Genomic DNA, 25,258 nt, shown 5'->3' with positions numbered 1-25,258 from the left:
AGAAAACACAGGGTGTGAAGCTGTCAACGGCCATCCTACGCCTGAACGTGCCTGCTCTCCTCAGATCGCAGACTGCTGCCCAGCAGTTACCGGCATGGGAGACTGGCTGGCAATCCAAGGTGCCATTGACATTTTGCTCTGTTGCCGCCTTCCACTTCGATTAATAAAAATATTTATTGATGCTTAAATGCACAGTATAAAAAGCATGAAGCTGTCAATGGCCATCCTAAGCTGAACTCGCCTGCTCTCGTCAGATCGCAGACTGCTACCCAGCTTAGGGCCCAGTAAGTACCGGCATGGGAGACTGGCTGGGAATCCCGGGTGCAGATGACATTTTGCTCTGTTGCCGCCTTCCGTTCCGATTCCGAAAAGGATTTATTGATGCTTAAATGCACAGTATAAAAATCATGAAGCTGTCAATGGCCATCCTAAGCTGAACGCGCCTGCTCTCGTCAGATCGCAGACTGCTACCCAGCTTAGGGCCCAGTAAGTACCGGCATGGGAGACTGGCTGGGAATCCCGGGTGCAGTTGACATTATGCTCTGTTGCCGCCTTCCGTTCCGATTTCGAAAAGGATTTATTGATGCTTAAATCCACAATATACAGGGTGTGACGCTGTCAACGGCCATCCTAAGCCTGAACGTGCCTGCTCTCCTCAGATCGCAGACTGCTGCCCGGCAGTTACCGTCATGAGAGACTGGCTGGCAATCCAAGGTGCCATTGACATTTTGCTCTATTGCCGCCTTCCTTTCCGATTAAAAAAATATTTATTGATGCTTAAATCCACAATATACAAGGTGTGAAGATGTCAACGGCCATCCTAAGCTGAACGCGCCTGCTCTCGTCAGATCGCAGACTGCTACCCAGCTTAGGGCCCAATAAGTACCGGCATGGGAGACTGGCTGGGAATCCCGGGTGCAGTTGACATTTTGCTTTGTTGCCGCCTTCCTTTCCGATTCCGAAAAGGATTTATTGATGCTTAAATGCACAGTATAAAAAGCATGAAGCTGTCAATGGCCATCCTAAGCTGAACGCGCCTGCTCTCATCAGATCGCAGACTGCTACCCAGCTTAGGGCCCGGTAAGTACTGGCATGGGAGACTGGCTGGGAATCCCGGTTGACATTTTGCTCTATTGCTGCCTTCCGCTCCGATTCCGAAAATAATTTATTGATGCTTAAATCGACAGTATACAAGGTGTGAAGCTGTCGACTGCCATCCTAAGCTTAACGCGCCTGCTCTCGTCAGATCGCAGACTGGTACAGATCTTAGAGCCCGGTAAGTACCGGCATGGGACACTGGCTGGGAATCCCGGCTGCCGTTGACATTTTGCTCTATTGCTGCCTTCCGTTCCGATTCCGAAAAGGATTTATTGATGCTTAAATGCACAGTATACAAAGTGTGAAGCTGTCAACGGCCATCCTAAGCTGAACGCGCCTGCTCTCGTCAGATCGCAGACTGCTACCCAGCTTAGGGCCTGGTAAGTACCAGCATGGGAGACTGGCTGGGAATCCCAGGTGCAGTTGACATTTTAATCTGTTGCCGCCTTCCGCTCCGATTCGGAAAAGGATTTATTGATGCTTAAATGCACAGTATAAAGGGCGTGAAGCTGTTAACGGACATCCTAAGCTGAACGCGCCTGCTCTCGTCAGATCGCAGACTGCTACCCAGCTTAGGGCCCGGTAAGTACCAGCATGGGAGACTGGCTGGGAATCTCAGGTGTTGTTGACATTTTGCTCTGTAGCTCTGTAGACATTTTGCTCCGATTCCGAAAAGGATTTAATGATGCTTAAATCCACAATATACAAGGCGTGAAGATGTCAACGGCCATCCTAAGCTGAACGCGCCTGCTCTCGTCAGATCGCAGACTGCTACCCAGCTTAGGGCCCGGTAAGTACCGGCATGGGAGACTGGCTGGGAATCCCGGGTGCAGTTGACATTTTGCTCTGTTGCCACCTTCCGCTCCGATTCAGAAAATGATTTATTGATGCTTAAATGCACAGTATAAAGGGCGTGAAGCTGTCAACGGCCATCCTAAGCTGAACGTGCCTGCTCTCGTCAGATCGCAGACTGCTACTCAGCTTAGGGCCCGGTAAGTACCAGCATGGGAGACTGGCTGGGAATCCCAGGTGTTGTTGACATTTTGCTCTGTAGCCGCCTTCCGCTCCGATTCCGAAAAGGATTTATTGATGCTTAAATCCACAGTATACAGGGTGTGAAGCCGTCTGCGGCTATCCTAAGCTGAATGTGCCTGTTCTTGTCAGATCGCAGACTGCTGCCCGGCAAGTACGGGCATGGGAGACTGGCTGGCAATCCAAGGTGCTATTGACATTTTGCTCTGTTGCCGCCTTCCTCTCCGATTCCGAATAGGATTTATTGATGCTTAAATGCACAGTATAAAAAGCATGAAGCTGTCAATGGCCATCCTAAGCTGAACGCGCCTGCTCTCGTCAGATCGCAGACTGCTACCCAGCTTAGGGCCCGGTAAGTACTGGCATGGGAGACTGGCTGGGAATCCCGGGTGCCATTGACATTTTGCTCTATTGCTGCCTTCCGCTCCGATTCCGAAAATAATTTATTGATGCTTAAATCCACAGTATACAAGGTGTGAAGCTGTCGACGGCCATCCTAAGCTTAACGCGCCTGCTCTCGTCAGATCGCAGACTGGTACAGATCTTAGGGCCCGGTAAGTACCGGCATGAGACACTGGCTGGGAATCCCAGGTGTCGTTGACATTCTGTTCTGTTGCGGCCTTCCGCTCCGATTCCGAAAATGATTTATTGATGCTTAAATCCACAGTATACAGGGTGTGAAGATGTCTATGGCCATCCTAAGCTGAATGCGCCTGTTCTCGTCAGATCGCAGACTGCTACCCAGCTTCGGGCCTGGTAAGTACCAGCATGGGAGACTGGCTGGGAATCCCGGCTGCCGTTGACATTTTGCTCCGATTCCGAAAATTATTTATTGATGCTTAAATCCACAGTATACAAAGTGTGAAGCTGTCAACGGCCATCCTAAGCTGAACGCGCCTGCTCTCGTCAGATCGCAGACTGCAACCCAGCTTAGGGCCCGGTAAGTACCAGCATGGGAGACTGGCTGGGAATCCCGGGTGCAGTTGACATTTTAATCTGTTGCCACCTTCTGCTCCGATTCGGAAAAGGATTTATTGATACTTAAATCCACAATATACAGGGTGTGAAGCTGTCAACGGCCATCCTAAGCCTAAACGTGCCTGCTCTCCTCAGATCGCAGACTGCTGCCCGGCAGTTACCGGCATGGGAGACTGACTGGCAATCCAAGGTGCCATTGACATTTTGCTCTGTTGCCGCCTTCCTCTCCGATTAATAAAAATATTTATTGATGCTTAAATCCACAATATACAAGGCATGAAGATGTCAACGGCCATCCTAAGCTGAACTCGCCTGCTCTCGTCAGATTGCAGACTGCTACCCAGCTTAGGGCCCGGTAAGTACCAGCATGGGAGACTGGCTGGGAATCCCAGGTGTTGTTGACATTTTGCTCTGTAGCCGCCTTCCGCTCCGATTCCGAAAAGGATTTATTGATGCTTAAATGCACAGTATAAAGGGCGTGAAGCTGTCAACGGCCATCCTAAGCTGAATGCGCCTGTTCTCGTCAGATCGCAGACTGCTACCCAGCTTCGGGCCTGGTAAGTACCAGCATGGGAGCCTGGCTGGGAATCCCGGGTGCCGTTGACAATTTTGCTTTATTGATGCTTAAATCCACAGTATACAAGGTGTGAAGCTGTCGACGGCCATCCTAAGCTTAACGCGCCTGCTCTCGTCAGATCGCAGACTGGTACAAATCTTAGGGCCCGGTAAGTACCGGCATGGGACACTGGCTGGGAATCCCGCCTGCCGTTGACATTTTGCTCTGTTGCCGCCTTCCGTTCCGATCCCGAAAAGGATTTATTGATGCTTAAATGCACAGTATAAAGGTTGAAAAGCTGTCAACGGCCATCCTAAGCTGAACGTGCCTGTTCTCGTCAGATCGCAGACTGCTAACCAGCTTAGGGCCCGGTAAGTACCAGCATGGGAGACTGGCTGGGAATCCCAGGTATTGTTGACATTTTGCTCTGTAGCCGCCTTCCGCTTCGATTCCGAAAAGGATTTATTGATGCTTAAATCCACAGTATACAGGGTGTAAAGATGTCTACGGCCATCCTAAGCTGAACGCGCCTGCTCTCGTCAGATCGCAGACTGCTACCCAGCTTAGGGCCTGGTAAGTACAAGCATGGGAGACTGGCTGGGAATCCCAGGTGTCGTTGACATTTTGTTCTGTTGCCGCCTTCCGCGCCGATTCCGAAAAGGATTTATTGATGCTTAAATCCACAGTATACAAGGTGTAAAGATGTCTACGGCCATCCTAAGCTGAATGCGCCTGTTCTCGTCAGATCGCAGACTGCTACCCATCTTCGTGCCTGGTAAGTACCAGCATGGGAGACTGGCTGGGAATCCCTGCTGCTGTTGACATTTTGCTATGTTTCTGCTCCGATTCCGAAAATTATTTATTGATGCTTAAATGCACAGTATACAAAGTGTGAAGCTGTCAACGGCCATCCTAAGCTGAACGCGCCTGCTCTCGTCAGATCGCAGACTGCTACCCAGCTTAGGGCCCGGTAAGTACCAGCATGGGAGACTGGCTGGGAATCCCAGGTGTTGTTGACATTTTGCTCTGTAGCCGCCTTCCGCTCCGATTCCGAAAATGATTTATTGATGCTTAAATCCACAGTACACAGGGTGTGAAGCCGTCTACGGCTATCCTAAGCTGAATGTGCCTGTTCTTGTCAGATCGCAGACTGCTGCCCGGCAAGTACCGGCATGGGAGACTGGCTAGCAATCCAAGGTGCTATTGACATTTTGCTCTGTTGCCGCCTACCTCTCCGATTCCGAAAAGGATTTATTGATGCTTAAATGCACAGTATAAAGGGCAAGAAGCTGTCAACGGCCATCCTAAGCTGAACGTGCCTGCTCTCGTCAGATCGCAGACTGCTACCTAGCTTAGGGCCCGGTAAGTACTGGCATGGGAGACTGGCTGGGAATCCCGGGTGCCGTTGACATTTTGCTTTATTGATGCTTAAATCCACAGTATACAAGGTGTGAAGCTGTCGACGGCCATCCTAAGCTTAACGCGCCTGCTCTTGTCAGATCGCAGACTGGTACAGATCTTAGGGCCCGGTAAGTACCGGAATGGGACACTGGCTGGGAATCCCGGCTGCCGTTGACATTTTGCTCTGTTGCCGCCTTCCGTTTCCGTTTCCGTTTCCGATTCCGAAAAGGATTTATTGATGCTTAAATGCATCCACAGTATACACAGTATACAAAGTGTGAAGCTGTCAACGGCCTTCCTAAGCTGAACGCGCCTGCTCTCGTCAGATCGCAGACTGCTACTCAGCTTAGGGCCCGGTAAGTACCAGCATGGGAGACTGGCTGGGAATCCCGGGTGCAGTTGACATTTTGCTCTGTTGCCGCCTTCCGCTCCGATTCGGAAAATTATTTATTGATGCTTAAATGCACAGTATAAAGGGCGCGAAGCTGTCAACGGCCATCCTAAGCTGAACACGCCTGCTCTTGTCAGATCGCAGACCGCTACCCAGCTTAGGCCCGGTAAGTACCAGCATGGGAGACTGGCTGGGAATCCCAGGTGTTGTTGACATTTTGCTCTGTAGCCGCCTTCCGCTCCGATTCCGAAAAGGATTTATTGATGCTTAAATCCACAGTATACAGGGTGTGAAGCCGTCTACGGCTATCCTAAGCTGAATGTGCCTGTTCTTGTCAGATCGCAGACTGCTGCCCGGCAAGTACGGGCATGAGAGACTGGCTGGCAATCCAAGGTGCTATTGACATTTTGCTCTGTTGCCGCCTTCCTCTCCGATTCCGAAAAGGATTTATTGATGCTTAAATGCACAGTATAAAAAAGCATTAAGCTGTCAATGGCCATCCTAAGCTGAACACGCCTGCACTTGTCCGATCGCAGACTGCTACACAGCTTAGGGCCCGGTAAGTACTGGCATGGGAGACTGGCTGGGAATCCCGGGTGCTGTTGACATTTTGCTCTATTGCTGCCTTCCGCTCCGATTCCGAAAAGAATTTATTGATGCTTAGATCCACAGTACACAAGGTGTGAAGCTGTCGACGGCCATCCTAAGCTTAACGCGCCTGCTCTCGTCAGATCGCAGACTGGTACAGATCTTAGGGCCCGGTAAGTACCGGCATGAGACACTGGCTGGGAATCCCGGCTGCCGTTGACATTTTGCTCTGTTGCCGCCTTCCGTTCCGATTCCGAAAAGGATTTATTGATGCTTAAATGCACAGTATAAAGGGCAAGAAGCTGTCAACGGCCATCCTAAGCTGAACGTGCCTGCTCTCGTCAGATCGCAGACTGCTACCCAGCTTAGGGCCCGCTAAGTACCAGAATGGGAGACTGGCTGGGAATCCCAGGTGTTGTTGACAATTTGCTCTGTAGCCGCCTTCAGTTTCGATTCCGAAAAGGATTTATTGATGCTTAAATCCACAGTACACAGGGTGTGAAGCCGTCTACGGCTATCCTAAGCTGAATGTGCCTGTTCTTGTCAGATCGCAGACTGCTGCCCGGCAAGTACGGGCATGGGAGACTGGCTGGCAATCCAAGGAACTATTGACATTTTGCTCTGTTGCCGCCTTCCTCTCCGATTCCGAAAAGGATTTATTGATGCTTAAATGCACAGTATAAAAAGCATGAAGCTGTCAATGGCCATCCTAAGCTGAACGCGCCTGCTCTCGTCAGATCGCAGACTGCTACCCAGCTTAGGGCGCGGTAAGTACTGGCATGGGAGACTGGCTGGGAATCCCAGGTGCCGTTGACATTTTGCTCTATTGCTGCCCTCCGCTCCGATTCCTAAAAGAATTTATTGATGCTTAAATCCACAGTATACAAGGTGTGAAGCTGTCGACGGCCATCCTAAGCTTAACGCGCCTGCTCTCGTCAGATCGCAGACTGGTACAGATCTTAGGGCCCGGTAAGTACCGGCATGGGACACTGGCTGGGAATCCCGGCTGCCGTTGACATTTTGCTCTGTTGCTGCCTTACGCTCCGATTCCGAAAAGGATTTATTGATGCTTAAATCCACAGTATACAGGGTGTGAAGATGTCTACAGCCATCCTAAGCTGAATGCGCCTGTTCTCGTCAGATCGCAGACTGCTTCCCAGCTTCGGGCCTGGTAAGTACCAGCATGGGAGACTGGCTGGGAATCCCGGGTGCAGTTGACATTTTGCTCTGTTTCTGCTCCGATTCCGAAAATTATTTATTGATGCTTAAATCCACAGTATACAAAGTGTGAAGCTGTCAACGGCCATCCTAAGCTTAACGCGCCTGCTCTCGTCAGATCGCAGACTGGTACAGATCTTAGGGCCCGGTAGGTACCGGCATGGGACACTGGCTGGGAATCCCGGGTGCAGTTGACATTTTGCTCTGTTGCCGCCTTCCGCTCCGATTCTGAAAATTATTTATTGATGCTTAAATGCACAGTATAAAGGGCATGAAGCTGTCAACGGCCATCCTAAGCTGAACGCGCCTGCTCTCGTCAGATCGCAGACTGCTACCCAGCTTAGTAAGTACCAGCATGGGAGACTGGCTGGGAATCCCAGGTGTTGTTGACATTTTGCTCTGTTGCCGCCTTCCGCTCCGATTCCGAAAAGGATTTATTGATGCTTAAATCCACAGTATACAGGGTGTGAAGCCGTCTACGGCTATCCTAAGCTGAATGTGCCTGTTCTTGTCAGATCGCAGACTGCTGCCCGGCAAGTACGGGCATGGGAGACTGGCTGGCAATCCAAGGTGCTATTGACATTTTGCTCTGTTGCCGCCTTCCTCTCCGATTCCGAAAAGGATTTATTGATGCTTAAATGCACAGTATAAAAAGCATGAAGCTGTCAATGGCCATCCTAAGCTGAACGCGCCTGCACTCGTCCGATCGCAGACTGCTACCCAGCTTAGGGCCCGGTAAGTACTGGTATGGGAGACTGGCTGGGAATCCTGGGTGCTGTTGAAATTTTGCTCTATTGCTGCCTTCCGCTCCGATTCCGAAAAGAATTTATTGATGCTTAAATCCACAGTATACAAGGTGTGAAGCTGTCGACGGCCATCCTAAGCTTAACTCGCCTGCTCTCGTCAGATCGCAGACTGGTACAGATTTTAGGGCCCGGTAAGTACCGGCATGAGACACTGGCTGGGAATCACGGCTGCCGTTGACATTTTGCTCTGTTGCCGCCTTCCGTTCCGATTCCGAAAAGGATTTATTGATGCTTAAATGCACAGTATAAAGGGCGAGATGCTGTCAACGGCCATCCTAAGCTGAACGCGCCTGGTCTCGTCAGATCGCAGACTGCTACCCAACTTAGGGCCCGGTAAGTACTGGCATGGGAGACTGGCTGGGAATCCCAGGTGCCGTTGACATTTTGCTCTATTGCTGCCCTCCGCTTCGATTCCGAAAAGAATTTATTGATGCTTAAATCCACAGTATACAAGGTGTGAAGCTGTCGACGGCCATCCTAAGCTTAACGCGCCTGCTCTCGTCAGATCGCAGACTGGTACAGAACTTAGGGCCCGGTAAGTACCGGCATGGGACACTGGCTGGGAATCCCGGCTGCCGTTGACATTTTGCTCTGTTGCCGCCTTACGCTCCGATTCCGAAAAGGATTTATTGATGCTTAAATCCACAGTATACAGGGTGTGAAGATGTCTACGGCCATCCTAAGCTGAATGCGCCTGTTCTCGTCAGATCGCAGACTGCTTCCCAGCTTCGGGCCTGGTAAGTACCAGCATGGGAGACTGGCTGGGAATCCCGGGTGCAGTTGACATTTTGCTCTGTTTCTGCTCCGATTCCGAAAATTATTTATTGATGCTTAAATCCACAGTATACAAAGTGTGAAGCTGTCAACGGCCATCCTAAGCTGAACGCGCCTGCTCTCGTCAGATCACAGACTGCTACCCAGCTTAGGGCCCGTTAAGTACCAGCATGGGAGACTGGCTGGGAATCCCAGGTGGTGTTCACTTTTTGCTCTGTAGCCGCCTTCCGCTTCGATTCCGAAAATGATTTATTGATGCTTAAATCCACAGTATACAGGGTGTGAAGCCGTCTACGGCTATCCTAAGCTGAATGTGCCTGTTCTTGTCAGATCGCAGACTGCTGCCTGGCAAGTACGGGCATGGGAGACTGGCTGGCAATCCAAGGTGCTATTGACATTTTGCTCTGTTGCCGCCTTCCTCTCCGATTCCGAAAAGGATTTATTGATGCTTAAATGCACAGTATAAAAAGCATGAAGCTGTCAATGGCCATCGTAAGCTGAACGCGCCTGCTCTCGTCAGATCGCAGACTGCTACCCAGCTTAGGGCCCGGTAAGTACTGGCAGGGGAGACTGGCTGGGAATCCCAGGTGCCGTTGACATTTTGCTCTATTGCTGCCTTCCGCTCCGATTCCGAAAATAATTTATTGATGCTTAAATCCACAGTATACAAGGTGTGAAGCTGTCGACGGCCATCCTAAGCTTAACGCGCCAGCTCTCGTCAGATCGCAGACTGGTACAGATCTTAGGGCCCGGTAAGTACCGGCATGGGACACTGGCTGGGAATCCCGGCTGCCGTTGACATTTTGCTCTGTTGCCGCCTTCCGTTCCGATTCTGAAAAGGATTTATTGATGCTTAAATGCACAGTATACAGGGTGTGAAGATGTCTACAAGCCATCCTAAGCTGAATGCGCCTGTTCTCGTCAGATCGCAGACTGCTTCCCAGCTTCGGGCCTGGTAAGTACCAGCATGGGAGACTGGCTGGGAATCCCGGGTGCAGTTGACATTTTGCTCTGTTTCTGCTCCGATTCCGAAAATTATTTATTGATGCTTAAATCCACAGTATACAAAGTGTGAAGCTGTCAATGGCCATCCTAAGCTGAACGCGCCTGCTCTCGTCAGATCGCAGACTGCTACCCAGCTTAGGGCCCGTTAAGTACCAGCATGGGAGACTGGCTGGGAATCCCAGGTGTCATTGACATTTTGCTCTGTTGCCGCCTTACGCTCCGATTCCGAAAAGGATTTATTGATGCTTAAATCCACAGTATACAGGGTGTGAAGATGTCTACGGCCATCCTAAGCTGAATGCGCCTGTTCTCGTCAGATCGCAGACTGGTACAGATCTTAGGGCCCGGTAAGTACCGGCATGGGACACTGGCTGGGAATCCCGGCTGCCGTTGACATTTTGCTCTGTTGCCGCCTTCCGTTCCGATTACGAAAAGGATTTATTGATGCTTAAATGCACAGTATAAAGGGCGAGAAGCTGTCAACGGCCATCCTAAGCTGAACGCGCCTGCTCTCGTCAGATCGCAGACTGCTACCCAGCTTAGGGCCCGGTAAGTACCAGCATGGGAGACTGGCAGGGAATCCCGGCTGCCGTTGACATTTTGCTCTGTTGCCGCCTTCCGTTTCGATTCCGAAAAGGATTTATTGATGCTTAAATGCACAGTATACAAAATATGAAGCTGTCAACGGCCATCCTAAGCTGAACGCGCCTGCTCTCGTCAGATCGCAGACTGCTACCCAGCTTAGGGCCTGGTAAGTACCAGCATGGGAGACTGGCTGGGAATCCCGGGTGCAGTTGACATTTTAATCTGTTGCCGCCTTCCGTTCCGATTCTGAAAAGGATTTATTGATGCTTAAATGCACAGTATACAGGGTGTGAAGATGTCTACGGCCATCCTAAGCTAAATGCGCCTGTTCTCGTCAGATCGCAGACTGGTACAGATCTTAGGGCCCGGTAAGTACCGGCATGGGACACTGGCTGGGAATCCCGGCTGCCGTTGACATTTTGCTCTGTTGCCGCCTTCCGTTCCGATTCCGAAAAGGATTTATTGATGCTTAAATGCACAGTATAAAGGGCGAGAAGCTGTCAACGGCCATCCTAAGCTGAACGCGCCTGCTCTCGTCAGATCGCAGACTGCTACCCAGCTTAGGGCCCGGTAAGTACCAGCATGGGAGACTGGCTGGGAATCCCGGGTGCAGTTGACATTTTGCTCTGTTGCCGCCTTACGCTCCGATTCGGAAAATTATTTATTGATGCTTAAATGCACAGTATAAAGGGCGCGAAGCTGTCAACGGCCATCCTAAGCTGAACGCGCCTGCTCTCGTCAGATCGCAGACCGCTACCCAGCCTAGGCCCGGTAAGTACCAGCATGGGAGACTGGCTGGGAATCCCAGGTGTTGTTGATATTTTGCTCTGTAGCCGCCTTCCGCTCCGATTCCGAAAAGGATTTATTGATGCTTAAATCCACAGTATACAGGGTGTGAAGCCGTCTACGGCTATCCTAAGCTGAATGTGCCTGTTCTTGTCAGATCGCAGACTGCTGCCCGGCAAGTACGGGCATGAGAGACTGGCTGGCAATCCAAGGTGCTATTGACATTTTGCTCTGTTGCCGCCTTCCTCTCCGATTCCGAAAAGGATTTATTGATGCTTAAATGCACAGTATAAAAAAGCATTAAGCTGTCAATGGCCATCCTAAGCTGAACGCGCCTGCACTTGTCCGATCGCAGACTGCTACACAGCTTAGGGCCCGGTAAGTACTGGCATGGGAGACTGGCTGGGAATCCCGGGTGCTGTTGACATTTTGCTCTATTGCTGCCTTCCGCTCCGATTCCGAAAAGAATTTATTGATGCTTAAATCCACAGTATACAAGGTGTGAAGCTGTCGACGGCCATCCTAAGCTTAACGCGCCTGCTCTCGTCAGATCGCAGACTGGTACAGATCTTAGGGCCCGGTAAGTACCGGCATGAGACACTGGCTGGGAATCACGGCTGCCGTTGACATTTTGCTCTGTTGCCGCCTTCCGTTCCGATTCCGAAAAGGATTTATTGATGCTTAAATGCACAGTATAAAGGGCGAGAAGCTGTCAACGGCCATCCTAAGCTGAACGTGCCTGCTCTCGTCAGATCGCAGACTGCTACCCAGCTTAGGGCCCGGTAAGTACCAGAATGGGAGACTGGCTGGGAATCCCAGGTGTCGTTGACATTTTGTTCTGTTGCCGCCTTCCGCTCCGATTCCGAAAAGGATTTATTGATGCTTAAATCCACAGTATACAGGGTGTGAAGACGTCTACGGCCTTCCTAAGCTGAATGCGCCTGTTCTCGGCAGATCGCAGACTGCTACCCAGCTTCGGGCCTGGTAAGTACCAGCATGGGAGACTGGCTGGAATCCCGGCTGCCGTTGACATTTTGCTATGTTTCTGCTCCGATTCCGAAAATTATTTATTGATGCTTAAATCCACAGTATACAAAGTGGGAAGCTGTCAACGGCCATCCTAAGCTGAACGCGCCTGCTCTCGTCAGATCGCAGACTGCTACCCAGCTTAGGGCCCGGTAAGTATCAGCATGGGAGACTGGCTGGGAATCCCAGGTGTTGTTGACAATTTGCTCTGTAGCCGCCTTCCGCTTCGATTCCGAAAAGGATTTATTGATGCTTAAATCCACAGTATACAGGGTGTGAAGCCGTCTACGGCTATCCTAAGCTGAATGTGCCTGTTCTTGTCAGATCGCAGACTGCTGCCCGGCAAGTACGGGCATGGGAGACTGGCTGGCAATCCAAGGAACTATTGACATCTTGCTTTGTTACCGCCTTCCTCTCCGATTCCGAAAAGGATTTATTGATGCTTAAATGCACAGTATAAAAAGCATGAAGCTGTCAATGGCCATCCTAAGCTGAACGCGCCTGCTCTCGTCAGATCGCAGACTGCTACCCAGCTTAGGGCGTGGTAAGTACTGGCATGGGAGACTGGCTGGGAATCCCAGGTGCCGTTGACATTTTGCTCTATTGCTGCCCTCCGCTCCGATTCCGAAAATAATTTATTGATGCTTAAATCCACAGTATACAAGGTGTGAAGCTGTCGACGGCCATCCTAAGCTTAACGCGCCTGCTCTTGTCAGATCGCAGACTGGTACAGATCTTAGGTCCCGGTAAGTACCGGCATGGGACACTGGCTGGGAATCCCGGCTGCCGTTGACATTTTGCTCTGTTGCCGCCTTACGCTCCGATTCCGAAAAGGATTTATTGATGCTTAAATCCACAGTATACAGGGTGTGAAGATGTCTACGGCCATCCTAAGCTGAATGCGCCTGTTCTCGTCAGATCGCAGACTGCTTCCCAGCTTCGGGCCTGGTAAGTACCAGCATGGGAGACTGGCTGGGAATCCCGGGTGCAGTTGACATTTTGCTCTGTTTCTGCTACGATTCCGAAAATTATTTATTGATGCTTAAATCCACAGTATACAAAGTGTGAAGCTGTCAACGGCCATCCTAAGCTGATCGCGCCTGCTCTCGTCAGATCGCAGACTGCTACCCAGCTTAGGGCCCGTTAAGTACCAGCATGGGAGACTGGCTGGGAATCCCAGGTGGTGTTCACTTTTTGCTCTGTAGCCGCCTTTCGCTTCGATTCCGAAAATGATTTATTGATGCTTAAATCCACAGTATACAGGGTGTGAAGCCGTCTACGGCTATCCTAAGCTGAATGTGCCTGTTCTTGTCAGATCGCAGACTGCTGCCTGGCAAGTACGGGCATGGGAGACTGGCTGGCAATCCAAGGTGCTATTGACATTTTGCTCTGTTGCCGCCTTCCTCTCCGATTCCGAAAAGGATTTATTGATGCTTAAATGCACAGTATAAAAAGCATGAAGCTGTCAATGGCCATCGTAAGCTGAACGCGCCTGCTCTCGTCAGATCGCAGACTGCTACCCAGCTTAGGGCCCGGTAAGTACTGGCAGGGGAGACTGGCTGGGAATCCCAGGTGCCGTTGACATTTTGCTCTATTGCTGCCTTCCGCTCCGATTCCGAAAATAATTTATTGATGCTTAAATCCACAGGATACAAGGTGTGAAGCTGTCGACGGCCATCCTAAGCTTAACGCGCCAGCTCTCGTCAGATCGCAGACTGGTACAGATCTTAGGGCCCGGTAAGTACCGGCATGGGACACTGGCTGGGAATCCCGGGTGCAGTTGACATTTTGCTCTGTTGCCGCCTTCCGTTCCGATTCTGAAAAGGATTTATTGATGCTTAAATGCACAGTATACAGGGTGTGAAGATGTCTACGGCCATCCTAAGCTGAATGCGCCTGTTCTCGTCAGATCGCAGACTGCTTCCCAGCTTCGGGCCTGGTAAGTACCAGCATGGGAGACTGGCTGGGAATCCCGGGTGCAGTTGACATTTTGCTCTGTTTCTGCTCCGATTCCGAAAATTATTTATTGATGCTTAAATCCACAGTATACAAAGTGTGAAGCTGTCAACGGCCATCCTAAGCTGAACGCGCCTGCTCTCGTCAGATCGCAGACTGCTACCCAGCTTAGGGCCCGTTAAGTACCAGCATGGGAGACTGGCAGAGAATCCCAGGTGTCATTGACATTTTGCTCTGTTGCCGCCTTACGCTCCGATTCCGAAAAGGATTTATTGATGCTTAAATCCACAGTATACAGGGTGTGAAGATGTCTACGGCCATCCTAAGCTGAATGCGCCTGTTCTCGTCAGATCGCAGACTGGTACAGATCTTAGGGCCCGGTAAGTACCGGCATGGGACACTGGCTGGGAATCCCGGCTGCCGTTGACATTTTGCTCTGTTGCCGCCTTCCGTTCCGATTCCGAAAAGGATTTATTGATGCTTAAATGCACAGTATAAAGGGCGAGGAAGCTGTCAACGGCCATCCTAAGCTGAACGCGCCTGCTCTCGTCAGATCGCAGACTGCTACCCAGCTTAGGGCCCGGTAAGTACCAGCATGGGAGACTGGCTGGGAATCCCGGCTGCCGTTGTCATTTTGCTCTGTTGCCGCCTTCCGTTCCGATTCCGAAAAGATTTATTGATGCTTAAATGCACAGTATAAAGGGCGAGAAGCTGTCAACGGCCATCCTAAGCTGAACGGGCCTGCTCTCGTCAGATCGCAGACTGCTACCCAGCTTAGGGCCCGGTAAGTACCAGCATGGGAGACTGGCTGGGAATCCCGGCTGCCGTTGACATTTTGCTCTGTTGCCGCCTTCCGTTTCTATTCCGAAAAGGATTTATTGATGCTTAAATGCACAGTATACAAAATGTGAAGCTGTCAACGGCCATCCTAAGCTGAACGCGCCTGCTCTCAGCAGATCGCAGACTGCTACCCAGCTTAGGGCCCGGTAAGTACTGGCATGGGAGACTGGCTGGGAATCCTGGGTGCTTTTGACATTTTGCTCTATTGCTGCCTTCCGCTCGGATTCCGAAAATAATTTATTGATGCTTAAATCCACAGTATACAAGGTGTGAAGCTGTCGACGGCCATCCTAAGCTTAACTCGCCTGCTCTCGTCAGATCGCAGACTGGTACAGATTTTAGGGCCCGGTAAGTACCGGCATGAGACACTGGCTGGGAATCCCGGCTGCCGTTGACATTTTGCTCTGTTGCCGCCTTCCGTTCCGATTCCGAAAAGGATTTATTGATGCTTAAATGCACAGTATAAAGAGCGAGAAGCTGTCAACGACCATCCTAAGCTGAACGCGCCTGCTCTCGTCAGATCGCAGACTGCTACCCAGCTTAGGGCCCGGTAAGTACTGGCATGGGAGACTGACTGGGAATCCCAGGTGCCGTTGACATTTTGCTCTATTGCTGCCCTCCGCTTCGATTCCGAAAAGAATTTATTGATGCTTAAATCCACAGTATACAAGGTGTGAAGCTGTCGACGGCCATCCTAAGCTTAACGCGCCTGCTCTCGTCAGATCGCAGACTGGTACAGATCTTAGGGCCCGGTAAGTACCGGCATGGGACACTGGCTGGGAATCCCGGCTGCCGTTGACATTTTGCTCTGTTGCCGCCTTACGCTCCGATTCCGAAAAGGATTTATTGATGCTTAAATCCACAGTATACAGGGTGTGAAGATGTCTACGGCCATCCTAAGCTGAATGCGCCTGTTCTCGTCAGATCGCAGACTGGTACAGATCTTAGGGCCCGGTAAGTACCGGCATGGGACACTGGCTGGGAATCCCGGCTGCCGTTGACATTTTGCTCTGTTGCCGCCTTCCGTTCCGTTCCAATTCCGAAAAGGATTTATTGATGCTTAAATGCACAGTATAAAGGGCGAGAAGCTGTCAACAGCCATCCTTAGCTGTATGCGCCTCCTCTCGTCCGATCGCAGACTGCTACCCAGCTTAGGGCCCGGTAAGTACCAGCATGGGAGACTGGCTGGGAATCCCGGCTGCCGTTGACATTTTGCTCTGTTGCCGCCTTCCGTTCCGATTCCGAAAAGGATTTATTGATGCTTAAATGCATAGTATACAAAATGTGAAGCTGTCAACGGCCATCCTAAGCTGAACGTGCCTGCTCTCAGCAGATCGCAGACTGCTACCCAGCTTAGGGCCTGGTAAGAACCAGCATGGGAGACTGGCTGGGAATCCCGGGTGCAGTTGACATTTTAATCTGTTGCCGCCTTCCGCTCCGATTCGGAAAAGTATTTATTGATGCTAAAATGCACAGTATAAAGGGCATGAAGCTGTTAACAGCCATCCTAAGCTGAACGCGCCTGCTCTCGTCAGATCGCAGACTGCTACCCAGGTTAGGGCCCGGTAAGTACCAGCATGGGAGACTGGCTGGGAATCTCAGGTGTTGTTCACATTTTGCTCTGTAGCTCTGTAGACATTTTGCTCCGATTCCGAAAAGGATTTATTGATGCTTAAATCCACAATATACAGGGTGTGAAACCGTCTACGGCTATCCTAAGCTGAATGCGCCTGTTCTTGTCAGATCGCAGACTGCTGCCCGGCAAATACGGGCATGGGAGACTGGCTGGCAATCCAAGGTGCTATTGACATTTTGATCTGTTGCAGCCTTCCTCTCCGATTAAAAAAAATATTTATTGATGCTTAAATCCACAGTATACAAGGCATGAAGATGTCAACGGCCATCCTAAGCTGAACGTGCCTGCTCTCGTCAGATCGCAGACTGCTACCCAGCTTAGGGCCCGGTAAGTACTGGCATGGGAGACTGGCTGGGAATCCCGGCTGCCGTTGACATTTTGCTCTGTTGCCGCCTTCCGTTCCGATTCCGAAAAGGATTTATTGATGCCTAAATGCACAGTATAAAGGGCGAGAAGCTGTCAACGGCCATCCTAAGCTGAACGCGCCTGCTCTCATCAGATCGCAGACTGGTACAGATCTAAGGGCCCGGTAAGTACCGGCATGGGACACTGGCTGGGAATCCCGGTTGCCGTTGACATTTTGCCCTGTTGCCGCCTTCCGTTCCGATTCCGAAAAGGATTTATTGATGATTAAATGCACAGTATACAAAGTGTGAAGCTGTCAACGGCCATCCTAAGCTGAACGCGCCTGCTCTCGTCAGATCGCAGACTGCTTCCCAGCTTAGGGCCTGGTAGGTACCAGCATTGGAAACTGGCTGGGAATCCCGGGTGCAGTTGACACTTTAATCTGTTGCCGCCTTCCGCTCCGATTCGGAAAAGGATTTATTGATGCTTAAATGCACAGTATAAAGGGCGTGAAGCTGTCAACGGCCATCCTAAGCTGAACGCGCCTGCCCTCGTCAGATCGCAGACTGCTACCCAGCTTAGGGCCCGTTAAGTACCAGCATGGGAGACTGGCTGGGAATCCCGGGTGCAGTTGACATTTTGCTCTGTTTCTGCTCCGATTCCGAAAATTATTTATTGATGCTTAAATCCACAGTATACAAAGTGTGAAGCTGTCAACGGCCTTCCTAAGCTAAACGCGCCTGCTCTCGTCAGATCGCAGACTGCTACCCAGCTTAGGGCCCGGTAAGTACCAGCATGGGAGACTGGCTGGGAATCCCAGGTGTTGTTGACATTTTGCTCTGTAGCCGCCTTCCGCTCCGATTTGGAAAAGGATTTATTGATGCTTAAATCCACAGTATACAGGGTGTGAAGCCGTCTACGGCTATCCTAAGCTGAATGTGCCTGTTCTTGTCAGATCGCAGACTTTTACCCAGCTTAGGGCCCGGTAAGTACCAGCATGGGAGACTGGCTGGGAATCTCAGGTGTTGTTGACATTTTGCTCTGTAGCTCTGTAGACATTTTGCTCCGATTCCGAAACGGATTTATTGATGCTTAAATCCACAATATACAGGGTGTGAAGCCGTCTACGGCTATCCTAAGCTGAATGTGCCTGTTCTTGTCAGATCGCAGACTGCTGCCCGGCAAGTACGGGCATGGTAGACTGGCTGGCAATCCAAGGTGCTATTGACATTTTGCTCTGTTGCCGCCTTCCTCTCCGATTCCGAAAAGGATTTATTGATGCTTAAATGCACAGTATAAAAAGCAAGAAGCTTTCAATGGCCATCCTAAGCTGAACGCGCCTGCTCTCGTCAGATCGCAGACTGCTTCCCAGCTTCGGGCCTGGTAAGTACCAGCATGGGAGACTGGCTGGGAATCCCGGGTGCAGTTGACATTTTGCTCTGTTTCTGCTCCGATTCCGAAAATTATTTATTGATGCTTAAATCCACAGTACACAAAGTGTGAAGCTGTCAACGGCCATCCTAAGCTGAACGCGCCTGCTCTCGTCAGATCGCAGACTTCTACCCAGCTTAGGGCCTGGTAAGTACCAGCATGGGAGACTGGCTGGGAATCCCGGGTGCAGTTGACATTTTAATCTGTTGCCGCCTTCCGCTCCGATTCGGAAAAGGATTTATTGATGCTTAAATCCACAGTACACAGGGTGTGAAGCTGTCAACGGCCATCCTAAGCCTGAACGTGCCTGCTCTCCTCAGATCACAGACTGCTGCCTGGCAGTTACCGGCATGGGAGACTGGCTGGCAATACAAGGTGCCATTGACATTTTGCTCTGTTGCCGCCTTCCTCTCCGATTAATAAAAATATTTATTGATGCTTAAATCCACAATACACAAAGCATGAAGATGTCAACGGCCATCCTAAGCTGAACGCGCCTGCTCTCGTCAGATCGTAGACCGCTACCCAGCTTAGGGCCCAGTAAGTACCGGCATGGGAGACTGGCTGGGAATCTGGGTGCAGTTGACATTTTGCTCTGTTGCCGCCTTCCGTTCCGATTCCGAAAAGGATTTATTGATGCTTAAATGCACAGTATAAAAAGAATGAAGCTGTCAATGGCCATCCTAAGCTGAACGCACCTGCTCTCGTCAGATCGCAGACTGGTACAGATCTTAGGGCCCGGTAAGTACCGGCATGGGACACTGGCTGGGAATACCGGTTGCCATTGACATTTTGCTCTATTGCTGCCTTCCGCTCCGATTCCGAAAAGAATTTATTGATGCTTAAATCCACAGTATACAAGGTGTGAAGCTGTCAACGGCCATCCTAAGCTGAACGCGCCTGCTCTCGTCAGATCGCAGACTGCTACCCAGCTTAGGGCCCGGTAAGTACTAGCATGGGAGACTGGCTGGGAATCCCAGGTGTTGTTGACATTTTGCTCTGTAGCCGCCTTCCGCTCCGATTCCGAAAAGGATTTATTGATGCTTAAATCCACAGTATACAGGGTGTGAAGCCGTCTACGGCTATCCTAAGCTGAATGTGCCTGTTCTTGTCAGATCGCAGACTGCTGCCCGGCAAGTACGGGCATGGGAGACTGGCTGGCAATCCAAGGTGCTATTGACATTTTGCTCTGTTGCCGCCTTCCTCTCCGATTCCGAAAAGGATTTATTGATGCTTAAATGCACAGTATAAAAAGCTTGAAGCTGTCAATGGCCATCCTAAGCTGAACGCGCCTGCTCTCGTCAGATCGCAGACTGCTACCCAGCTTAGGGCCCGGTAAGTACCAGCATGGGAGACTGGCTGGGAATCCCGGGTGCCGTTGACTTTTTGCTCTATTGCTGCTTTCCGCTCCGATTCCGAAAAGAATTTATTGATGCTTAAATCCACAGTATACAAGGTGTGAAGCTGTCGACGGCCATCCTAAGCTTAACACGCCTGCTCTTGTCAGATCGCAGACTGGTACAGATCTTAGGGCCCGGTAAGTACCGGCATGGGACACTGGCTCGGAATCCCGGCTGCCGTTGACATTTTGCTCTGTTGCCGCCTTCCTTTTCCGATTCCGAAAAGGATTTATTGATGCTTAAATGCACAGTATAAAGGGCAAGAAGCTGTCAACGGCCATCCTAAGCTGAACGTGCCTGCTCTCGTCAGATCGCAGACTGCTACCCAGCTTAGGGCTCGGAAAGTACCAGCATGGGAGACTGGCTGGGAATCCCAGGTGTCGTTGACATTTTGCTCTGTTGCCGCCTTACGCTCCGATTCCGAAAAGGATTTATTGATGCTTAAATCCACAGTATACAGGGTGTGACGATGTCTACGGCCATCCTAAGCTGAATGCGCCTGTTCTCGTGAGATCGCAGACTGCTACCCAGCTTCGGGCCTGGTAAGTACCAGCATGGGAGACTGGCTGGGAATCCCGGGTGGAGTTGACATTTTGCTCTGTTTCTGCTACGAGTCCGAAAATTATTTATTGATGCTTAAATCCACAGTATACAAAGTGTGAAGCTGTCAATGGCCATCCTAAGCTGAACGCGCCTGCTCTCGTCAGATCGCAGACTTCTACCCAGCTTAGGGCCTGGTAAGTACCAGCATGGGAGACTGGCTGGGAATCCCGGGTGCAGTTGACATTTTGCTCTGTTGCCGCCTTCCGTTCCGATTCCGAAAAGGATTTATTGATGCTTAAATGCACAGTATAAAAAGCATGAAGCTGTCAATGGCCATCCTAAGCTGAACGCGCCTGCTCTCGTCAGATTGCAGACTGCTACCCAGCTTAGGGCCCGGTAAGTACTGGCATGGGAGACTGGCTGGGAATACCGGTTGCCATTGACATTTTGCTCTATTGCTGCCTTCAGCTCCGATTCCGAAAAGAATTTATTGATGCTTAAATCCACAGTATACAAGGTGTGAAGCTGTCAACGGCCATCCTAAGCTTAACGCGCCTGCTCTCGTCAGATCGCAGACTGGTACAGATCTTAGGGCCCGGTAAGTACCGGCATGGGACACTGGCTGGGAATCCCGGCTGCCGTTGACATTTTGCTCTGTTGCCGCCTTCCGTTCCGATTCCGAAAAGGATTTATTGATGCTTAAATGCACAGTATACAAAGTGTGAACGTGTCAACGGCCATCCTAAGCTGAATGCGCCTGCTCTCGTCAGATCGCAGACTGATACCCAGCTTAGGGCCTGGTAAGTACCAGCATGGGAGACTGGCTGGGAATCCCGGGTGCAGTTGACATTTTAATCTGTTGCCGCCTTCCGCTCCGATTCGGAAAAGGATTTATTGATGCTTAAATGCACAGTATAAAGGGCGTGAAGCTGTCAACGGCCATCCTAAGCTGAACGCGCCTGCTCTCGTCAGATCGCAGACTGCTACCCAGCTTAGGGCCCGGTAGGTACCAGCATGGGATACTGGCTGGGAATCCCAGGTGTTGTTGACATTTTGCTCTGTAGCCGCCTTCCGCTCCGATTCCGAAAAGGATTTATTGATGCTTAAATCCACAGTATACAGGGTGTGAAGCCGTCTACGGCTATCCTAAGCTGAATGTGCCTGTTCTTGTCAGATCGCAGACTGCTGCCCGGCAAGTACGGGCATGGGAGACTGGCTGGCAATCCAAGGTGCTATTGACATTTTGCTCTGTTGCCGCCTTCCTCTCCGATTCCGAAAAGGATTTATTGATGCTTAAATGCACAGTATAAAAAGCATGAAGCTGTCAATGGCTGTCCTAAGCTGAACGTGCCTGCTCTCGTCAGATCGCAGACTGCTACCCAGCTTAGGGCCCGGTAAGTACTGGCATGGGAGACTGGCTGGGAATCCCGGGTGCGGTTGACATTTTGCTCTATTGCTGCCTTCCGCTCCGATTCCGAAAATAATTTATTGATGCTTAAATCCACAGTATACAAGGTGTGAAGCTGTCGACGGCCATCCGAAGCTTAACGCGCCTGCTCTTGTCAGATCGCAGACTGGTACAGATCTTTGGGCCCGGTAAGTACCGGCATGGGACACTGGCTGGGAATCCCGGCTGCCGTTGACATTTTGCTCTGTTGCCGCCTTCCGTTTCCGATTCCGAAAAGGATTTATTGATGCTTAAATGCACAGTATAAAGGGCGAGAAACTGTCAACGGGCATCCTAAGCTGAACGTGCCTGCTCTCGTCAGATCGCAGACTGCTACCCAGCTTAGGGCCCGGTAAGTACCAGCATGGGAGACTGGCTGGGAATCCCAGGTGTCGTTGACCTTTTGCTCTGTTGCCGCCTTACGCTCCGATTCCGAAAAGGATTTATTGATGCTTAAATCCACAGTATACAGGGTGTGAAGATGTCTACGGCCATCCTAAGCTGAATGCGCCTGCTCTCGTCAGATCGCAGACTGCTACCCAGCTTCGGGCATGATAAGTACCAGCATGGGAGACTGGCTGGGAATCCCGGGTGCAGTTGACATTTTGCTCTGTTTCTGCTCCGATTCCGAAAATTATTTATTGATGCTTAAATCCACAGTATACACAGTGTGAAGCTGTCAACGGCCATCCTAAGCTTAACGCGCCTGCTCTCGTCAGATCGCAGACTGGTACAGATCTTAGGGCCCGGTAAGTACCGGCATGGGACACTGGCTGGGAATCCCGGCTGCCGTTGACATTTTGCTCTGTTGCCGCCTTCCGTTTCCGATTCCGAAAAGGATTTATTGATGCTTAAATGCACAGTATAAAGGGCGAGAAGCTGTCAACGGCCATCCTAAGCTGAACGTGCCTCCACTCGTCAGATCGCAGACTGCTATCCAGCTTAGGGCCTGGTAAGTACCAGCAGGGGAGACTGGCTGGGAATCCCGGGTGTCGTTGACATTTTGCTCTGTTGCCGCCTTCCGTTCCGATTCCGAAAAGGATTTATTGATGCTTAAATGCACAGTATAAAAATCATGAAGCTGTCAATGGCCATCCTAAGCTGAACGCGCCTGCTCTCGTCAGATCGCAGACTGCTACCCAGCTTAGGGCCTGGTAAGTACTGGCATGGGACACTGGCTGGGAATCTCGGCTGCCGTTGACATTTTGCTCTGTTGCCGCCTTCCGCTCCGATTCCGAAAAAGGATTTATTGATGCTTAAATGCGCAGTATAAAAAGCACGAAGCTGTCAATGGCCATCCTAAGCTGAACACGCCTGCTCTTGTCACATCGCAGACTGCTAAGCAGCTTAGGGCCCGGTAAGTACTGGCATGGGAGACTGGCTGGGAATCCCGGTTGACATTTTGCTCTTATGCCGCCTTCAGTTCCGGTTCCGAAAAGGATTTATTGATGCTTAAATGCACAGTATACAAAGTGTGAAGCTGTCAACGGCCATCCTAAGCTGAACGCGCCTGCTCTCGTCAGATCGCAGACTGCTACCCAGCTTAGGGCCTGGTAAGTACCAGCATGGGAGACTGGCTGGGATTCCCGGGTGCAGTTGGCATTTTAATCTGTTGCTGCCTTCCGCTCCGATTCGGAAAAGGATTTATTGATGCTTAAATGCACAGTATAAAGGGCGTGAAGCTGTCAACGGCCATCCTAAGCTGAACGCGCCTGCTCTCGTCAGATCGCAGACTGCTACCCAGCTTAGGGCCCGGTAAGTACCAGCATGGGAGACTGGCTGGGAATCCCAGGTGTTGTTGACATTTTGCTCTGTAGCCGCCTTCCGCTCCGATTCCGAAAAGGATTTATTGATGCTTAAATCCACAGTATACAGGGTGTGAAGCCGTCTACGGCTATCCTAAGCTGAATGTGCCTGTTCTTGTCAGATCGCAGACTGCTGCCCGGCAAGTACGGGCATGGGAGACTGGCTGGCAATCCAAGGTACTATTGACATTTTGCTCTGTTACCGCCTTCCTCTCCGATTCCGAAAAGGATTTATTGATGCTTAAATGCACAGTATAAAAAGCATGAAGCTGTCAATGGCAATCCTAAGCTGAACGCGCCTGCTCTCGTCAGATTGCAGACTGCTACCCAGCTTAGGGCCCGGTAAGTTCTGGCATGGGAGCCTGGCTGGGAATACCGGTTGCCATTGACATTTTGCTCTATTGCTGCCTTCCGCTCCGATTCCGAAAAGAATTTATTGATGCTTAAATCCACAGTATACAAGGTGTGAAGCTGTCAACGGCCATCCTAAGCTTAACGCGCCTGCTCTCGTCAGATCGCAGACTGGTACAGATCTTAGGGCCCGGTAAGTACCGGCATGGGACACTGGCTGGGAATCCCGGCTGCCGTTGACATTTTGCTCTGTTGCCGCCTTCTGTTCCGATTCCGAAAAGGATTTATTGATGCTTAAATGCACAGTATACAAAGTGTGAACGTGTCAACGGCCATCCTAAGCTGAATGCGCCTGCTCTCGTCAGATCGCAGACTCATACCCAGCTTAGGGCCTGGTAAGTACCAGCATGGGAGACTGGCTGGGAATCCCGGGTGCAGTTGACATTTTAATCTGTTGCCGCCTTCCGCTCCGATTCGGAAAAGGATTTATTGATGCTTAAATGCACAGTATAAAGGGCAAGAAGCTGTCAACGGCCATCCTAAGCTGAACGTGCCTGCTCTCGTCAGATCGCAGACTTCTACCCAGCTTAGGGCCTGGTATGTACCAGCATGGGAGACTGGCTGGGAATCCCGGGTGCAGTTGACATTTTAATCTTTTGCCGCCTTCCGCTCCGATTCGGAAAAGGATTTATTGATGCTTAAATGCACAGTATAAAGTGCGTGAAGCTGTCAACGGCCATCCTAAGCTGAACGCGCCTGCTCTCGTCAGATCGCAGACTGCTACCCAGCTTAGGGCCCGGTAGGTACCAGCATAGGAGACTGGCTGGGAATCCCAGGTGTTGTTGACATTTTGCTCTGTAGCCGCCTTCCGCTCCGATTCCGAAAAGGATTTATTGATGCTTAAATCCACAGTATACAGGATGTGAAGCCGTCTACGGCTATCCTAAGCTGAATATGCCTGTTCTTGTCAGATCGCAGACTGCTGCCCGGCAAGTACGGGCATGGGAGACTGGCTGGCAATCCAAGGTGCTATTGACATTTTGCTCTGTTGCCGCCTTCCTCTCCGATTCCGAAAAGGATTTATTGATGCTTAAATGCACAGTATAAAAAGCATGAAGCTGTCAATGGCTGTTCTAAGCTGAACGTGCCTGCTCTCGTCAGATCGCAGACTGCTACCCAGCTTAGGGCCTGGTAAGTACTGGCATGGGAGACTGGCTGGGAATCCCGGGTGCGGTTGACATTTTGCTCTATTGCTGCCTT

General features: G+C 50.8%; 19 pseudogenes; all 19 read left to right on the top strand.

The window, feature by feature from the left end:
- The first annotated feature begins 1,407 nt into the window (after window positions 1-1,407).
- Window positions 1,408-1,527, top strand: LOC130329790 (5S ribosomal RNA; annotated as a pseudogene).
- Window positions 1,528-1,817: 290 nt separating this feature from the next.
- Window positions 1,818-1,937, top strand: LOC130353036 (5S ribosomal RNA; annotated as a pseudogene).
- Window positions 1,938-2,019: 82 nt separating this feature from the next.
- Window positions 2,020-2,139, top strand: LOC130336058 (5S ribosomal RNA; annotated as a pseudogene).
- Window positions 2,140-2,411: 272 nt separating this feature from the next.
- LOC130316476 (5S ribosomal RNA) lies at window positions 2,412-2,531 on the top strand (annotated as a pseudogene).
- Window positions 2,532-3,594: 1,063 nt separating this feature from the next.
- On the top strand, window positions 3,595-3,714 carry LOC130352093 (5S ribosomal RNA; annotated as a pseudogene).
- Window positions 3,715-3,964: 250 nt separating this feature from the next.
- On the top strand, window positions 3,965-4,084 carry LOC130331020 (5S ribosomal RNA; annotated as a pseudogene).
- Window positions 4,085-4,563: 479 nt separating this feature from the next.
- On the top strand, window positions 4,564-4,683 carry LOC130319892 (5S ribosomal RNA; annotated as a pseudogene).
- Window positions 4,684-4,955: 272 nt separating this feature from the next.
- Window positions 4,956-5,075, top strand: LOC130352128 (5S ribosomal RNA; annotated as a pseudogene).
- Window positions 5,076-10,527: 5,452 nt separating this feature from the next.
- Window positions 10,528-10,647, top strand: LOC130350242 (5S ribosomal RNA; annotated as a pseudogene).
- Window positions 10,648-10,931: 284 nt separating this feature from the next.
- Window positions 10,932-11,051, top strand: LOC130352608 (5S ribosomal RNA; annotated as a pseudogene).
- Window positions 11,052-11,929: 878 nt separating this feature from the next.
- Window positions 11,930-12,049, top strand: LOC130322807 (5S ribosomal RNA; annotated as a pseudogene).
- Window positions 12,050-12,325: 276 nt separating this feature from the next.
- Window positions 12,326-12,445, top strand: LOC130352862 (5S ribosomal RNA; annotated as a pseudogene).
- Window positions 12,446-12,717: 272 nt separating this feature from the next.
- LOC130352330 (5S ribosomal RNA) lies at window positions 12,718-12,837 on the top strand (annotated as a pseudogene).
- A 2,682-nt stretch (window positions 12,838-15,519) lies between these two features.
- LOC130321559 (5S ribosomal RNA) lies at window positions 15,520-15,639 on the top strand (annotated as a pseudogene).
- Window positions 15,640-16,932: 1,293 nt separating this feature from the next.
- LOC130353049 (5S ribosomal RNA) lies at window positions 16,933-17,052 on the top strand (annotated as a pseudogene).
- A 2,272-nt stretch (window positions 17,053-19,324) lies between these two features.
- On the top strand, window positions 19,325-19,444 carry LOC130315094 (5S ribosomal RNA; annotated as a pseudogene).
- A 272-nt stretch (window positions 19,445-19,716) lies between these two features.
- On the top strand, window positions 19,717-19,836 carry LOC130353066 (5S ribosomal RNA; annotated as a pseudogene).
- Window positions 19,837-23,526: 3,690 nt separating this feature from the next.
- On the top strand, window positions 23,527-23,646 carry LOC130319881 (5S ribosomal RNA; annotated as a pseudogene).
- A 1,080-nt stretch (window positions 23,647-24,726) lies between these two features.
- Window positions 24,727-24,846, top strand: LOC130333247 (5S ribosomal RNA; annotated as a pseudogene).
- Window positions 24,847-25,258: the final 412 nt, after the last annotated feature.

Source organism: Hyla sarda, chromosome 1 (genome assembly GCF_029499605.1).
Source record: "Hyla sarda isolate aHylSar1 chromosome 1, aHylSar1.hap1, whole genome shotgun sequence".
Classification (NCBI taxonomy): Eukaryota; Metazoa; Chordata; class Amphibia; order Anura; family Hylidae; genus Hyla; species Hyla sarda.
This window is presented reverse-complemented; position numbering and strand designations above follow the sequence as displayed.